A 12,500-nucleotide genomic window follows, 5' to 3' on the forward strand; every position below is an offset into this window, starting at 1 on the left:
GAGAGAGAGAGAGAGAGAGAGAGAGAGAGAGAGAATGAGAAGATGGAAAGCATTTTAGAGAAAGCTGAAGTTCGAATGTGTTAGCATCTTCGCGTATACGTCAATGAAACTTCGCCACAAACGTGATGACGCGCTTGTGTTCGATAGTGGACCAAAGTGCTTTTCCAAAGTGAAAGAAAGAAAGAAAGAAAGAGAGAGAGAGAGAGAACGCTTTTCTCGTTTCTTTTCATCCTTGTTTTACTCTCTTGTCTTACTCCTTTCGAGTTTCCTCCTAGGTGCATACATAGTTCTTCTTCTTAAAATTACCATTTCTCATCTCTTTGTCTTGTAACGATTTTCTCGAAAAGTAAAGAGAGAGAGAGCAAGAGAGAGAGAGAGAGAGAGAGAGAGAGAGAGAAGCAATTTAATCGAATCGTTTTACTATCGATTTATCAATATGCTAATTTTGTTATCGGAAGATTAATCAATATTCCTTAATATTCTTTTCTACTTTGTTTTTTTTTTCTTCTTATATTAAATCTACTTGTATTTCATTCTGTAAGTTGACAGAGAGAGATAGAAAGACAGATAGATAGAAAGAGAGAGAGAGAGAGAGAGAGAGAGAGAGAGAGAGAGAGAGAGAGAGAGATTTGTAAAGTAATGGATACAGTACATAAATCGAAGATAGTCGAGGCAATTAATTCGAGGAAAAGCCATGCTCCCGATTTATGTTACGATACGCCCCTACTAACTTTCCCAAATATATACACGGTATTAAGAGAGAGAGAGAGAGAGAGAGAGAGAGAGAGAGAGAGAGAGAGAGAGAGATTCCAGTCCTTGTAAGATCCTATTTTACATCAGGTACCAGTCTGGAATATATCTTTGTTTTATGGCTTTTAATTCTATGTTATCTTATCTCTTTTAATTCCATGTATATCTATTGATACGATTCATATTATTAAAAAAAAAATATATATATAAAACTTCATTGTCACTGTATAATCAAAATTTGGGCTTAATACTTGTAATGTGTAAAATCAATGAACATATATTTGATATAATTAGAAAAATAAAAAATATATATCGACGTGATTCTTAATACGAAAGAAATGATTTCATTAAAAAAAAAAAGAACAAAGAAAAACAAACAAAAAGAGAGAGAGAGAGAGAAAAGAAGACTTATTTATAAAATTCTTTAAAAGTCGAGATAAAATAAATCTTTAATTTTATTTTCCATTATCCCGATCGAAAGAAGATCTTTCTATTTATGTGATATATCGGAAATATATTGTGATAACGATATAACTTATTACAGGCTCAGTAAAGTTGCAAAGGGAAGAAGGGTAGGAACTCTCTTTTGTATACAGCACAGAGAAAGATAGATAGATGAATAGATAGATAGAGAAAGAGAGAGAGAAAGAGAGAAAGAGAAAGAGAAAGAGAGAGACAAAGACATAGATAGTAAAGTCATCCCACAGCATCCTTCAAGTGCTTTCACGAAAGCTGCTGTTGCTGTCACTGGTGGTGGTGGTTCTAGTGGTGGTGGTAGTGGTGGTGGTGGTAGTGGTGGTGGTGGTGGTGGTGGTGGTGGTGGTGGTGGTGGTGATGGTGGTGGTACCGATGATGGTACTGGTGTTGGTACTATTGCAGTTGCTGCCAACTCTATCGTCGTTACTCTGTCCTTCTCACTCGTACAATAAAATCGATCCAACCTTTCTCGTTAGCGGAGTTAAGTTTCGCGGTAGAAGGGATCTAAATAGACGCGTAGAATACAATGTATAATTTAAGCGCGTGAAAGTCATACCGATAATACAAGCTGGCCAGGACGTTGTCGTTGTAACGTTGTTATGCGTATTAATTAGGGAAGTTCAAGGGAAAGGTAACGATCGAGAGTAAGGGTAGACCCAGCCAGAGGCAAAAGGGCTCTTTCGAAAGCTCGATCGTGGTGGACTTTACGACAACTTTTTCTCATCGTACTCCCTTTAACCCACCTTCGACATCCCCTTCAACCCCTTTTCTACCCTCATAGCAAGAGAAAACTCTGGAGTAAAGCGATTTCTGGCTAAGTCGATTTCCTACCTACCTACCTACCTACCTACCTACCTACCTACCCTTTCCTCAACCCCACCCACTTTCATCTCCTTTTTTTAATTCTTTTTCTTTTCTTCTCTTCTTTATATATATATATATATATATATATATATATATATATATATATACATATATCAGAGTTTCGGACGAAAAGTTACTCTTCCTCGTGTTGCTAAGGGAAATAAATAACGAGGAGTAATTATTTTTACTCGAAGCGAAAGTTTTTTTAATCTAAACCATGACTTTATATACGTGTTCCTTGAAATTTTATTAACCGTGTACATTTTTGATCTGGTTAAAAAGATACATGAATATGAAACCATTGAATTATATATGAAATCATAATTATCTTATATTTATCAAAGGTGATCGACTTTATATATTTATACTTTTAGTATACTTTTTATTCTATACATATACATATACATATACATATACATATATATATATATATTACTATCTTTACTTTTATTATTCTTTTCCCTCATTATTCCTCTTTTCTCCTTTTTAATATAGGTAATTATTATTAAACAAATTTGTAATATTCCTTTTTTGTATTATCGTGCAACTATCCTTTTACATTGAACATTATTACAATACTATTATAGTATCTATATATCCAAAATCTTTTTTCCTTTCTCTTCTTTTATTTGTAAATTATCATTATACAAGCAATTAGTCCTTTTGCGATATATAACAAACAAAAATATTATTTCAGAACGTTAATTATACGAACATAGTTAATAAGATGCAAGACGGTATGTTTCTGTAACATATTTCTCATTGTGTGCGTGGGAGTTGAGACACGTTGCAAGCAAATATTCGCATATTTTAACATAGTAGTCATGAACGACTATTCACATATATACAATTTAACCTTCTCTCTCTCTCTCTCTCTCTCTCTCTCTCTCTCTCTCTCTCTCTCTCTCTCTCTCTCTCTCTCTCTCTCTCTCTCTCTCTATCTATCGCTTTATCTCACACACATTTTCACCATGGGACTAGAAACGCGCGTCCCACCGTTTGCAGGACGACACGCATGACGGTGCTTCAGCTTGCTTGCTGCGTCACGAGAACGACCAACTAAATTAAACTAAACCGAAGCCCGCCAATGTTTTCGTGCGCAACGGCGCATAGAGAGCTTTAGTTATTCCCTGCTTTCGAAACAGCTGCGGCTCTGAAACATGGACGCACGTGACTGAAGTCATTAAAGCTAGAGTAGCCATTCTTTCTCTCTCTTTCTCTCTCTTTCTTTCTCTCACTCTTTTTCTTTCTTTATCTCTTTCATTCACTTTATGTCTATCACCCTTTCTCTCTCTCTTTTTTTTCTTTCTCTCTATTTTTCACAACACACAAATATACACACGCATTCTTTCTGTTTGTCCATCTGTCTCTATCTCTGTCTATCCTGAAAGTGTTTCGATTTTTTTATACTTTCAACGTTTCGACAAACAGAAAAAACAAGATGATACAATATATATATATATATATATATATATATATATGTATGTATATTGTATAATTGTTGGGAAAAAAGGAAAAAAGAAAAGAAAAGAAGTATAAATGAAATTGGAAATATTCTATTGGAAAAAAATCCGTAACTCGGCGATAATCAAAGAATACTATTGATTGTATGCAGATACGTTTTAATTGAACGATATACGATCTCTCGAAACGTGCGTTCTCTCCCGAAAGTATGTCGCCCCATTACGCTCGTAAATGTCCGAGCAAGCATTGTGTTTTATCTCGATGAAAACAGAGTTTACGTAAAAGGATAGAGAGAGAAAGAGAACGAGAAAGAGAGACAGAGATCGGCTGCGAAAGTTCTAAATTCGCTGGACGCCTCGTTAGAGGGATAATGTCCGGTCGGTTAATGACCCTTTGGCTCGACCCTTTCCGATAAAATTGGATCGTTGAAATTTCTCCGTCAGTTTTCTTTTCTCCCTCTCTTTCATCGGCCATGTCTACCACACTCTTACGATTATTTCTTTCTCTCTCTCTTTCTCTCTCTCTCTCTCTCTCTCTTTCTCTGTCCTTGTCTTTCTCTTTTTTGCCTTTTTTCTGTTATTATCACTCGATAAGAAAAGCTTATATCACTTAATTACTACTCAAATTACAGACTCACAAATGCTAAAGAACGATCGTTATCAGACACGGAACGTCTTACACTGACGCATGAATGAATCATTGAAACGTTTTGTTGGCACGGATTTCAGAGATCCATTTCATTTTCACTGTTAACGATCGAGAGCTTAAAACACTTTGTTATTTCTCAATACCTTTATCTCTATCTCTTTCTTTCTCTCCTTTTCTCTCTCTCGTTTTTATTCAGATTAGGAAAAAGGAATTAAAAAAGAAAATAATAATAATAGTAATAGTAATAATAATAATAATAATACAATGATGATGATGATGATGATAAAATAAGAAAAGAAAAGAAAAAACAAGGATAAAAAAAAATCAGGTCCAATCTCGCGATGAGTATTATTTTCTGCTATGCTATGCTATTCTATGCTCTATCTTTCCTTCTTCTTTTCTCTCGTTTTTATTCAAATTTGGAAAAAGAAATTAAGAAAGATAATAATAATAATAGTAATAGTAATAATAATGATAATAATAATAATAATAATAATAATAATAATAATATAACGATGATGAGAATGATGATGATAAAATGAGAAAAGAAAATAAAAAAGTAAAGATAAAAAAGTCAGGTTCAATCTCGAGACAAGTATTACTTTCCACTATTGCTATTCTATGCTCTCTCTCTCTCTCTCTCTCTCTCTTTTTCTCTTTCTCTCTTTCTCCCTCCCTCTCTCTCTCTCTCTCTCTCTCTCCGTTCTGTTCCAGTCGGAGGGAGAAGGTCGAGGCAAGATGGTGACTTCGGAATTAAATCGTTCGAGCGAGAACGAGTGACTCGATTTTAAGAGGTCTCGACAGATTTTAACACTATTTTCCGTGTATATCGAAGCAACAAGTGCCTTTTTTAGGCGACCTCGTAAAATCGCTCTGGGAGCTCGATCGTTATCTACAAAATTAATCAACCGTCTAACATGGAAGAGAGAGAAAGAGAGAAAGAGAAAGGGAGAGAAAGAGAGAGAAGGGAGAAGGATTCAGTGAGCGGTAACCCTAGAACGTAACGAGGCGAAACTTCGTTAACCTTAAAGTGTGAAGTTCGAGATTCCACCAACCCAAGCGTAGTTTCCTTAGCAATGTAACGTTAATTATTATACTTCCTCTCTCTATTTCTGTCTCTCTCTCTCTCTCACTCTCTCGCGAGAATCCACAAAAATGTATGGAGTTGTTCAAAGTGATCTTACGTACCAATTAAATTTTTCTCTTCTGTTTTCTTTTTCTTTTTTTTTTGCTCACTTCAAACGATATTTCACTTACTTAAATTTCCATTACTTTAACTTGAAAAATTGGTTCTCGTTGATACGTAGTGATATCTTTTGTTAATACGTTTAATATATATATATATTGTGTTAATATGTAATAATACGATGTATCTGTAGTAATCGATGAATTATTGTTATTATTATAATTATTATCTTTATTCTTCTTATTATTATTATCTTTGATGAATTATTTACAAGGTATTATTATTAACGGGTATAAAAGCGATAGTAATTGCCGGAAGAATTTGCGACAAGGCGGATAAGAGCAATAAGTTGAAAACTTCGTTATGGGGTTCGTCGAGAAGGAAAGAGAAGAGGAGAAGGAGGGGGAGGGAGTGGATGTGGATAGTGAGGTTGATGAGGAGAATGAGGACGAAGAGAAAGAGGAGAGAGGGTGTGTTCGTGGTCGAGGAGCATCGGATTCGCCGCAAATGTGGCGAACAGCTCGACTACGGTTAACTAGCTTGGTGCACGAAAACGAGCGATCACCAGCCGCGTTTCCTTGATCCTTATCATCACGATTATTGCGTGCCACCAGGTAGACTAATCGAATTAATTTTCTTGAGTCGATTATTCTTAAATAAGAAAGAGAGAGAGAGAGAGAGATATATATATATATAGAAAAGATATTAAAAAATCATATCGAAATTATAAACTTTGATTAGTTTTAAATAATTGAGAGAAAGAGAAAGAGAGAGAAAAGATATTAAAAATATATATAAATATATAAAAATATCTATAGATTTTCATAATCATTCTTTAGATATGATCGAATACTAATTCGATTATAATTTATGGATCCTTTGATTACATAGAAATTTGTATTCTTCGGTCTTGATTGTCATTCATTGATGAAAATTCGAATCGATCTGATCGATTTCCAAAGTAATTTATATTTGATTTAATGGAATATTATTAATGTTTTTTATTATTACTTGATTAAAAGATGGATATAGTAATGTATTTGAAAAAGAATGATATATGTATATATTATATTGAGATTTATTAGATTTTCAACTTTTCCATGGTCCATTGTTGAGTAATCGAATCGATACCGATTTTCACTATAATTTTAAATACGTATTTGATTTACTCGAATGCAATAAATATTATTGTTACTTGGAAAAGGGATGACAGGATTTTATACGAAGAAAAAGAAAATATAGAGCTACATAAACTATATTAAATAAATGTACGGAAAAATAGAAAGATAGAAAATAGAAAGAAAGAGGGAGAGAGAGAGAGAGAAAGAGATTTATGATTTTCAAGTTTTCGTTGGTCCATTGTTGAGAAATCGAATCGATAAAAGTTTCTAACATAATTAAAAAAATTTATATTGAATTATATATCTATAGAATTGAATAATACAATATCAGGATTATGATTATTTTAAAAAGAGATTAAGACGGATGGAGAGAGAGACAAAGAGAGAAAGAGAGGATTATAATTAATAAATGTACGTATAAGAAGAAATAGAAATAGAGGTAGAAATGAATGCATGAAGATGAAAATAGAGATGTTACGTGAGTTTACAAAGATAAATGTACATACGTATGAACTCAGAAACGTTCTAGCAACGTATAAAAGAAATGATTTTGAAGTTCGATAGAACGAACGATGAAATATATTTCGTTGTTAAATTCGATTCGATATTCCTTTATTTAAATGTTTATAATTCGCCTTCGTCATTCTATTCACAAATGTATATATACATATCTATATTTTGCATATGCGTATGTAACGTATACATACATACATACATACATACATACATACATACATACATACATACATACATACATACATACATACACACATACATACATACATACATATATATATATATAAATATATAAATGTATGCAGAAAGTCTTATACGAATGCATACATAACCTTTGCCATGTATTTATAGAAGAAAGCAATATTATTCTTTATTTATATAGCGTCTACATATATGTAATCGTAGATCGAAGGAAAATTTTAAATATCTACACTATTTTACTACTTTCAAAAGGAATTTCATTAAAATATCTTCCGAGGTTCGGTAGTTGGAGTTAAAGGGGTAAACAAGAGCATCGTCCCTGTGTGCTGCGGATTTTAATAAACGACTTTTGCAGAAGAAAAAAGCAAAGATAAACGAAAAAAATGGCGGTGGAGGGGGGGGGGAGGAAAGGAAAGATGGAAAAAAGAAGTTACGACGCGCTCTGGCGTCTCGGTAATAAAGTTCTTAAAAAAAAAAAAAAGAAGAAGAAGAGAGAGCATTGAGAAATAAAAAGAGGCTCTCCTTTCTCTTTCTCTTTCTCTTTCTTTATTTCCTTCTTTATTTCTTTCTTACGTTTCTCCAAAATCGTTCGACCGTTTTAACGATCGAGTCGAAAGCAATTCTAGAGATTCTCCTCTTTCTTGTTGTTACGAGGTCCATTTGAAAAGTTTGCGGCCTTTTTCCTTTTTCTTTTTTTTTTTTTTTCATTCCTCTACTCTCTCTCTCTCTCTCTCTCTCTCTCTCTCTCTCTTTATATTTTATATTTTTATTTTTATTATTATTATTATTTTTTTTTTTTGATGTACCTTTCATTCTTAAAGTGAAACACATCTTGAAGCGAAGGAGAGGAAGAAAGAACGAAAAAAAAAGAAAAGTTACGAATGTTTTAAATCGACCCCTCTCCTTCCATCTCTTCTTTTCTTTTTCTCACCCCCACTATTTCGATATAAATACGGACGTACTTCGTTCGATCGAATACACACATCGGTATGAATATACACGTTCTTTTTAATCTTGTAATTAAATCAAAACTATTCATCCTCTGGCAACGAATAAAGAAGTAATAAAAAATTCTCTCCTCTCTCTGTCTGTCTCTCTTTCTCTCTCTCTTTTTAATTTTTAATTAAATAATAACACGAATGTGTTTATTCCCTTCTTTTTTTCATTGCCTTCTTTCTTTCTTTCTTTCTTTCTTTCTATCTTTTATTCTTCCTCCTTTTTTTTCTGCTTTTTGTTTCATCTTCCTTTTTTTTTTTCTTTTTTTTCTTTTTTGTAGACAGATCACACGTTTCGTTTAATTATATGACCAAAAATTTAGATCGCTGTCTGTAATGACATCCATGCAATTCGTATTTGTGTGTTAATTGTATATACGTATGTACACACATATACATATGTATATGTATACGTTGGTGTACGTAAACGTGTATGCGTGCGAATTCGTTTTTAATACGTAGAAAAGGAAAGAAAACAAAAAATTAATGGAATTTTCGGGGTGGTTTAAACCAGAATCGAGATATCGTATTTTCTCGTCAAATCGATCTTACAAGGAGAGTGGCGCGATATCATTCACCAATCGACCGAGCCAATAGCATCGGCTTAACTGTCAGCATCCAGACGTATGTACGAGTTTCAAAGCGCGTCTAAACACGATCGTAGAACCGAACACGCGTAAATGCTGTAAGCTCAGCGATTATACATGCGCGTGCGTTCGAGCTGATTCGAGATCCTACTCTCGACGATGATCTCTCTACGTAATTTCGATCTCTCTCTTTCTCTCTCTCTCTCTTTCTCTTTCTCTCTCTCTCTCTCTCTCTTTCTCTTTCTCTCTCTCTCTACGTAATTTCGATCTCTCTCTTTCTATCTCTCTGTATTTCTCTCTCTATCTCTCTATCTCTATCTATATCTATTTGTTACTGTGTCTCTTTGAGTTTAATCTCGAATGAAATACAGAGAGAGAGAGAGAGAGAGAGCAGATTAATCTATTTCGTCGTTTCAATTCGATTTTGTTTGATGAATTGTCTCTCGAATATTAATACAATTTTCATTTTATTTTTTTGTTTTTTCCTTTTCCCATTGTTCCTTTTAACCATGATTAATAATAATTTTGAATTTAATCCTTTTTGTCTATTTAGAATTAAATATTTCGAACGAGGTTATATATTGAAATTTTTGATTCTTCTATATGAGAATCGAATATTTGAAATGATCGAATTCGATTGTATTATTTGATTAAAGTTTCTTTTATAGATCATTAACTTTTAAGTATGAAATTATTTATTTTCAATGTTCTTTTTTTCTTTTTTTCTTTTTCTCTAATTATATTACTACATCTGTTTTAATAAGTCTTTTTATGGTTATATTTGGTGAAATCAATGCTTTTTATTAAAAAGGAAAAAATATTAAAGAAAATATATATATATATATGTATGTATGTATATGTATATTTATCTTATCATTCGTATGGTATGTACTTATCCTTTTCTTTTCTTTTCTTTTCTTTTTTTTTTTTTTTTCTTTATGAAAGAAATCATCCAGATTTCAAGATTACATCATAAAGTTTTCCATGCAAGTTTTAGAGTCGGATGAAGACATAGAAGAAAAGTATTTCTTCAAACTTATCGACCGTGTTAAAATCTCCGTTTAAGATTCTACGTAGGAATAAGGAACGATCATCCATTCCGCACTATCCCATAGATCTTTCGAATTTTCTCTTGGTGACCGATTTTAAAAGGAGGTTGGATAGAAAACTGTAAAAGGTATATACGAATTTTACTTTTTCTCTCATACGTTCGACCTTTACAAAAAAGAAAATTCAGATCGAACGAAACATTAGCACAAGTACAACAAATATTAATATATAGATGAAACATAATATAAAATTTCTAAATCATTCGATTCGAAAGATCGAAACGCAACGAAAGATTTTCTTGATTTAGGAATCCTAAATTCAAGGATTTAATCTTTTGTAAACGTTATACAATTTTGAGATCATACAGAACCCGTATTATCGAAAGATTAATATACATATATAAAATATAAATTATAATTATTGTTAGTATATCATATAATTACATACTAATATCATCTGATTATCAGATTTCTTTCTTTGGAGACAAAAAACGAAATTAGATTGCAAAATATATATATGTATATATATATATATATATATATATATATATATATATATACATATAAAAATAAAAAAAATTAACTTCTTTTACAATTTCATCCGACTCAGAACAAGCATGGAAATTTAATAGTATAATTTCGGTCGCTGACCGGTCTCGTAAAGAAAGTTGGATAGAAAATCGTGGAGGACACGCGAGTTAACGTCGAGACTTTCCCTCTCCCTGTTTCCCTCTCTCTCTCTCTCTCTCTCTCTCTCTCTCTCTCTTTCTCTCCTTATACATTCACCCTTTCAGAAAACTCTGGCGCGCAAGTACAGTGGAGGGATAAGCTTTAGTGTGGCAGAGAAACTCGGAGGACGAACGTACGAACGTAGGGACGGATCGATCCGTAGCCTGGAGGGGAGTAGAGGTGCTGTAAATGAGAGAGACAGAGAGAGAGAGAGAGAGAGAGAGAGAGAGAGAGAAAGAAAGAGAGAGAGAGAAATACACATATATAGAGTGAGAAAGATAGAGAGAGATAGAGATGTATGTACATACATACATGTATAAAGTGAGGAAGAGAGACACACTCATCGTATACACATACACAGGACGATATAGAGAAGGAGAGAGAGAGAAAACGAGAATATATATATATATATATATAGTATAAGAAAGATCCACGCATACATACACAGATATAAAACGAGAAAGAGAAAGAAATACACATACACATACAATGTACGTACAGAGTCTCTAAAAGAGTAAGAGAGAGAAAGAGTAAAGGTGGGTGGTAGGGAGAATTCACAGGGATAGTAAGTACAAGGAATACAAGTAGAATAGTAATGGTATTGGTGATACCATGGTGGTGGTAGTGGTGCTAGAGGGAAAAGCAGACTCCAACGGAGAAGGATGGAGGTCCTGTCGGTTTAGTGCGCCGTCGCTACGCCGTCGCGACGCCGAGCGTCGTCGAGAGCAGCCGAGCGTTGCGCTGCTGCTGCTGCTGCTGGCTGCTACTGCTACTTCTCCTCCTATGGTGGGGATATCATCCTCTCTCTTTCTCTCTCTCTTTCTATCTCTCTCTTTCTCTCACTCTTTCTCTCTTTCTCTCTCTCTCTCTCTCTCTCTCTTTCTCCTCTCCTCTCCTCTCTTCTCCTCTCCTCTCCTCTTCTCTCCTCTCTTCTCCTCTCCTCTTCTCTCCACTCCTTCTCCCGTTACTCTCTCGCGCGCGTGTGGCTCTGCAAAAACAAGCATACGGAGATCCCCAGTAGTAGCAGCCCGGTACGCAGAGCAGACGAGAACGTCAAACCGGTCGGCACTCGCGTACAGGTTAAACGTGACCACGCGATTTCTCTATCCTTTTCTGTCTTTTTATATTTTCCTATTTCTCTCTCTCTCTCTCTCTTTCTCTTTCTCTCTCTTTTTCTTTTTCTCTTTCTCTTCTCTCTCTCTCTCTCTCTCTCTCTCTCGATCTATCTATCTATCTATCTATCTATCTATCTATCTATCTATCTATCTATCTATCTGTCTGTCTATCTGTCTATCTATCTATTTATCTGTCTCTGTCTGGCTGTCTGTCTTTCTGTCTTTTCTTAATTTTTTTCTTTTTACTCCCTATATATATATATATATTTTTTATTAATCTTTTTCTTCTTCTTTTTTCTTCTTTTTCATTCGCTCTTTCTCTCTCTTTCTTTCTCTCTTTTTTGCCTAACTCGTTCGTTTCTACACCATTTTTTCCCTTCTTTCTCGATATCTCCAGGTACTTCATCAAGACTAAATCGGATCTATCTATGTTGGAAATCGTGTTTCGTCTTTCTACGTTTTCGACGTCATCCTTAAAGACTACGTCATTGAACGCAGCAACGACCACCTTCGCAAAGTACGTCACGTGTCTACTACGCGTGATATCAAACGTCATATAAACTTAACTATTACGTCTTCGTCGAAAAGGACTCGAAAGGATATTCTTCGTTCAGATAGAGAGAGAGAAAGAGAGAGAGACAGAGACAGAAATCGAGAAAGTTATTTTTCTTTTTCTTTTTCTTTTCCTTTTTTTTGGACATGATAGAGAGAGAGAGAAAGAGAAATTGAGAATGAAATAAATTTTTCGTCGTTGTCGATAATATATTTCCGTCGGATAAATCATGCTATGGGAACTTT

General features: G+C 34.0%; 1 long non-coding RNA gene across 2 annotated transcripts in view; it reads left to right on the top strand.

The window, feature by feature from the left end:
- The first annotated feature begins 11,500 nt into the window (after positions 1 to 11,500).
- LOC122634086 overlaps positions 11,501 to 12,500 on the top strand; it is a 1,368-nt gene continuing 368 nt past the window's right edge. The window contains exons 1-2 of one of the 2 annotated variants that reach the window (XR_006328288.1): positions 11,501 to 11,666; positions 12,100 to 12,219. This is a non-coding gene — a long non-coding RNA (uncharacterized LOC122634086). Of the gene's footprint in view, positions 11,667 to 12,099; positions 12,220 to 12,500 lie in introns of those variants that run through there. The other variant, XR_006328289.1, reaches the window with a different exon arrangement.

The sequence above is a fragment of the Vespula pensylvanica genome, chromosome 14 (assembly GCF_014466175.1).
Source record: "Vespula pensylvanica isolate Volc-1 chromosome 14, ASM1446617v1, whole genome shotgun sequence".
NCBI classification, from domain to species: Eukaryota; Metazoa; Arthropoda; class Insecta; order Hymenoptera; family Vespidae; genus Vespula; species Vespula pensylvanica.